Raw genomic sequence first — 6,304 nt, forward strand, 5'->3', positions numbered from 1 at the left:
AATATCAAGGAACAACGGGCTCATCGGCAGAACCACTACACCCAAAATATTCGGGAGTGCCTGTCGAAACATAAAACGGTTGAAACAAAGTTGCGCATACAACAGGTTTAGCAAAACCTGCAACACGAGCTGATCACTCAAATGATTTGCTAACCAACCAATATACATACATTTAAACGAGCAACTCAGATTAGCTCAAGTCAAAACTTGCCAACGGCAATAACATGGTAAAGGTACATATGCATGTATCTACCGAATGAAAAGGCATCATTACATAATCCAAACACTTGGATGAAGTAGCCAAATTATCTATTTACAAAACAAACATTAAATCCCTGAAATCACCCTTGCGGAGTTCCTCTTTCTTCAGGCACCTTTGAGTCCTCTTCGAGTCTGTCGACAATTATGTTGGCAGGCAACAATACCTTCGGATACAGTGCCTCCAAGTCTCCAGTTGCGTTGGCAATCGACAGCAAACCCGCTGAGGGATAACGGGCGAGTACAAGAGCAAGTGTAAACCTGGCCCCTGCAAAAACTTGCGCACGTACCAAGTCTCGGATCTTCTTGGCATTACCAAACTCAGACATCAATGCAAGGAGTGTGGGGGGAACTGCGTTCAAAGGGAACATCGTTTTCCAAACCACCCTCATAGCCTTGTAGCACTTGTCAAAAAAGTGGTGGACCTGCTGAACCCGATCCTGAAATTGCGCGACAGCCGAAGCCTTCGAGTGCTCCCGCCAGAAAATCTCTTCGGCTGAGGATAGCTGGGTTAATGCACGCACTCGCTCGTGAATCCGTTTGTTTTCTTCTGCACGGTTCAGAACTATGACTGGCAAAGAAATAAATGAAGGATCAGATAAGGCGTTGTCGACAAAAGGGCGCAGGGATCAAGAAACTCACAGTTCAAGCTCTCGGTAGCTTTATGCAGCTCAGTAAGGGCATATCGCTCCACGTCGGCTGCAATCTCGCTCTTCTTATTGACAATAGCAGCTAGGGCGTACGTGCTGCGCAGGTCCTTTTCCATCTGGGTGATCCGATCCTTCATCCACTGGATCCGATCACCTTCGGGAAGAACACCCAACGAGTCATCGACAAACGAGGGCACCGGGAAAACCTGCAGGAAACAGCGTTAAAAAGGATGACGTATATGGTCAAATTGAGCATCCAACGTAACTCCCATCGGGAGAAGTACAAGTAATTCCTATCAGGAGAAGTACAAGTGAAGATATTATGACAAAGGTGTGTTGGCAACATTGCCATCACAGTGTTCATTACAAACTTAAGTTTTTGCAACAGAATAATGTTTCACTCTAGCCCGAGGATAAAATTGTTACAACAATCAAGGAGCCTGGGTCTGAGTCGATAGGCTGGGGCCAGCCGATGTCTTTCCTGACGAAACTAGTTCGAGGAGCTGGCGAGCACAAGTACGGGCAGACACTGTAAGGCGCTTAAGTCAACAAATCGCCCATCTTTTTCTTTCGGCAGCTCCTTAGTCATTTCTTCGATGTCAGCCTTAAAGCCGTAACCCATCATAAGTTGGAAGGCAAGGAGGGCACCATAGGTACGCGAGGTACGCTTGAATACCTCAATAACTTCCTTGGTGTCAACCGCGAAGGCATCAATCAGCTGCCCCAAAGTCTTCTCCTGCTTGACCTTGGGGAAAATCATCAAATGCATCCGCGCCAGGGCACCCTTTCCCTTGTTAAGAAGCTCCCGGGTAAGCTGGTGGGAGGCGAGAGCCATCGACACACCATTTGCCGGGGAGTTATTCGGAACTTCGTCCAAGGCAGTAGCAGGGATACTGGCGGTTTCTGCAAGAAATCAAATTGGAGAAAATCGTTGATAAAGAAATGGATCCATAAGAGTAATAATCGACAGAGATGTGTGAAAGAGCTTACCAAGTAGAGCCAAAGCAGATTGTCGAAGGAGTTCATCCTTTTCAGCTGCCCGAGCTTCTTCCTCCTTCAGCCTCTCCGTCAGCTTGCTCAACTCCTCTTTTAGGGAGTCAACCTCCTGGTGAGCTATGGCAGCCTTTTTAATGGCGCCGTCCAACTTTGAAGAGGAAGACTTAACTTCCTCCTGCAGTCGAGCTTTGTCCGCCTCTAGAGAGGTAAATTGAGACGCGAAGGCCTCTAGAGAGGATATCACACCTCGCAGGTCCTTAAGAAAAAATAAAATGTGTTTTACAAAGAATCATTAGGCAAGGCATACTCCAAAGGAATTTACATCATATTCGAAAAGGACTTACAGAAGGAGGAGCTGTAGTAGCGGCAGGAACGTCTTTCCCCTTGGAAAGGGAGGAAGCAGTCGATGCTTGCGCCGCAGGAGCTGCTTTAGGAGCCGAAGCTTCGGAAGCCATGATGTCTACGGGTGCTTCTATTCTTGTAGACAGTGTTGGGCCTCCAAGAGCAGAGGTTTGTAGAACAGTAGCAAGTTTCCCTTAGGCCTTGTTTGGTAGTGGAGTATTTGTGGGGATTGGTGGGGATAATACTCTAGAGGATTTGGTGAAACCCCTACCTTCACCCAATCCCCAGAAAACCCCATTCCATATACTCCCGAATCCCCACTCCTAAAAACCGTTCATTTGGTTGGTAGGGATTGAAGCACAGCGGAAATTGAAATGAACAAGGGAAATCAACGTGCAGTAGCAAATATTTAATTCTTATACCATTGGCCACACGGCACTGACATTGAAATCTGAACTAATACCAGGTCCAACACGGCAATGACTACAGAATAGATAGTTCGGAACCCAGGATACAGAATGTTGTAACAAGTTGTTGTCACAATTCTCATGACCCACAATAGATCATGGCAATATTCCAAATTCTGACAAACCATGACACTACAAAATGTTGTAACAAGTTGCACCAATCAACAACAAACCCAGTCTTTAGACCAACACAACATCAGAAGCGAGCAAACATCTCAGGTGCCATCAGCGGTAGAAACTGCGGCGATATGTGCCACACTAGACGGTAGCGGTGGCTGCGGGGGCTTTTGAAAATGGAACCTGAACAAAAAAATGCATTGGAATTACTTAGGCATGTAGACACCACAAAGCAAAGTTGTACAAGCAGATACTCACGATGGCCAGTAAACTAGGTGTACATCGATGACTGCTACTAACGCGTTCAGTTGCACATATAGTGAAATCTGGATGACAGAAGCATAGTCATGCATGTAACAGGACATGACAATACTAGAGTGTTGTGACAATGCACATGGCATTTGAAGGAGGCTATAGGTGTGAATTTTACATGGAAACTGTATCTTCTTATTGGAAGGAATAGGTTGGCATCTGTACGCCAATGCACAGAGTTCAATTCTAGAAATAGTAACCTGCTAATAAACCATCTATGACCCACATGGATATCGAAACTAACCAACAATTAAGAACTGAGATAACTATCATGTTAGTTTCTATGTACAGAACTGCAACTAACTAGTCAGAAAATTGGAAAATGATACTGCTACATATCTGGAGCAGCTACATACAGTCAACATTGAATCACATATCTGGAGCAGCTACATACAGTCAACATTGAATCACATATCTGGAGCAGCTACATACAGTCAACATTAATACTGCAATGATAAATACATACTAATTAATTCAGTGCTCATGACTTCCTACCAAGAATGAACATCAATCTTACAACACCGTGATGATGATAATTAGTTGCCTCGCCGTAACAAGCGAGAAAATAACAGCATGGAGGTAGAGAAGACCTGTCTCGAACCAGGTGCGTGCTCCCGTCGCCCAGCTCAAGCCCAACCCTTGCTCCAGACGGTGGCGCCGACTCCAAACCCACGCTTGCTGACCTGCTCCCTGCACATCACCACCAGATCAACAAAGCATCACAACAAAGTGACTAATTTTACTATATGAAGATGAAAATGTCTTATAATTAATATCAAGACTGACAAAGGGTGTTTTGTGTATTTGAAATACATGAAGTAGGAATAATAAAAAATATAGCAGTTACAATAACCAGTATTTTAGAATTAAGTGAGTGCAAAAGCACAAGGATTATAAAGTATTGTAGACAGTGAAAAGCCATTGGAGCACCTAGAAGCTAAAGTTCACAGTTATGTTCCCCAATACCGTTTGTTCATGCAAAGATAAAAATAGTGGATACATGTGCTGCTAAACGAAACCGTGAACAAGCTACTTGTTGGAGGCAATGCAAAACATACTTATAAATTAACTTGCTGCAAAACACCCTTTGCTCGTCCCAATCTAGCAGCACCTGCTGCTAGCATGGTCTGTCCACACGCACACCATACAGTAGAAACAGGGCAACCGTATATCAACTTTATAAATTCAGTCACGAGTCTGCAATTCTACAGCGGGTAGACGGCACTGAGTATGGCGCACGACGAGGCGGAAGGAGCGAACGGCTACAGGCACTCAGATCGGGAGCCGGCCTCGTTGTGCCGCGCGTAGACCACGCCATAACGCACACCAGGCCTCTACCATGGCGAACGGCTACAGGCACTCAGATCGGGAGCCATGGAAGAAAAAAGAGTGAGAGAGAAGGGGGCTTACCGGAGATCGAAACGGCAGTAGTGGCGGCGCCGGTCAGACTGCAAGAACGGCGGCGACCTGATGTGGGAGCGGCTAGGCGGGATCCATCCTCTCCCGCCGCTAAGATGCTCCGCCCCTCTCGCCGGCAAGATGCTCTGCCTCTCCCGCAGCGGCTCCGCTCGCCTCCGGTCGCTCGCCGCCAGTCGCTTGCTGCAGAGCTCGATAGGGTTTGGAGACGAAGACTTGGAGTCGGGGACGGGGATAATACGCGAGGTCCAGGTATGGGATTCGGCCCAAGTCAAAAAATGGATCGGGGACGGGGTTAATCGGGGATGGGCGGGGATTTTTTGGCCCAAAACTCCTCTACCAAATGGGCTTTCGGGGATTTGCGGGGTTTCGGAAATGGGCTGGGATAATACTCTCCCATCCCTGTAAATACCCTCGTACCAAACGAGGCCTTAAGTGGATCATCCAAGGTTTATCGAACTCAGAAGAAAGAGGTCAAAGATATCCCTCTCAAGCAACCCTGCAATCACAAAGCAAGAAGTCTCTTGTGTCCCCAACACACCTAATACACTTGTCAGATGTATAGGTGCACTAGTTCGGCGAAGAGATAGTGAAATACAAGTGGTATGAATGAATATGAGCAGTAGTAACGGCGCCAGAAAAGTGCTTGCTGGCGTGCAGTTGATGGTAGTAATATTGCAGGAAGTAAACATGCAGCAGAACAGTAAACAAGCGGTGTTTGCAGTATTGGAAACAAGGCCTAGGGATTATACTTTCACTAGTGGACACTCTCAACATTGATCACATAACAGAATAAATAGATAAATGCTATACTCTACACTCTCTTGTTGGATGATGAACACCACTAATTGTGTAGGATTACACGAACCCTCAATGCCGGAGTTAACAAGCTCCACAATATTCGATATTCATATTTAAATAACCTTAGAGTGCACGATAGATCAACACAACTAAACCAAGTACTAACATAGCATGCACACTGTCACCATCACACTATGAAGGAGGCATAGATCACATCAATACTATCATAGCAATAGTTAACTTCATAATCTACAAGAGATCACAATCATAACCTACGCCAAGTACTACACGATGCACACACTGTCACCATTACACCGTGCAGGAGGAATAGACTACTTTAATAACATCACTAGAGTAGCACATAGATGAATAGTGATACAAAACACATTGCAATCATAAAGGGATATAAATAAGCACTTCACTATGCTATTCATAACAGTGAATAAGTATTATGTGAAATATAGCCTAAGAGACCCACACGGTGCACACACTGTCACCTTTACACACGTGGGACAAGGAGTCTCCGGAGATCACATAAGTAAAATCCACTTGACTAGCATGATGACATCTAGATTACAAGCATCATCATATGAATCTCAATCATGTAAGGCAGCTCATGAGATTATTGTATTGAAGTACATAGGAGAGAGATTAACCACATAGCTACCGGTACAGCCCTTAGCCTCGATGGAGAACTACTCCCTCCTCATGGGAGACAGCAGCGTTGATGAAGATGGCGGTGGTGTCGATGGAGAAGCCTTCCGGGGGCACTTCCCCATCCCGGCGGCGTGCCGGAACAGAGACTCCTGTCCCCCAGATCTTGGCTTCGCGATGGCGGCGGCTCTGGAAGGTTTCTCGTACCGTGGCTTTTCCGTATCGAGGTTTTAGGTCAGGGAGCTTTAAATAGGCGAAGAGGCGGAGTCGGAAGGCTGACGAGGCGGTGAC

At 46.0% G+C, this 6,304-nt stretch overlaps 1 long non-coding RNA gene across 1 annotated transcript; it reads right to left on the reverse strand.

Moving 5' to 3' along the window:
* Positions 1–3,576: 3,576 nt before the first annotated feature.
* On the reverse strand, positions 3,577–4,855 carry LOC127306948 (uncharacterized). The gene is made up of 2 exons (XR_007854988.2): positions 4,553–4,855; positions 3,577–3,832 (listed from the first exon to the last, which is right to left on the reverse strand). It is a non-coding gene; the product is annotated as an uncharacterized lncRNA (long non-coding RNA).
* Between the last annotated feature and the right edge of the window lie 1,449 nt (positions 4,856–6,304).

This window comes from Lolium perenne, chromosome 6 (assembly GCF_019359855.2).
Source record: "Lolium perenne isolate Kyuss_39 chromosome 6, Kyuss_2.0, whole genome shotgun sequence".
Classification (NCBI taxonomy): domain Eukaryota; kingdom Viridiplantae; phylum Streptophyta; class Magnoliopsida; order Poales; family Poaceae; genus Lolium; species Lolium perenne.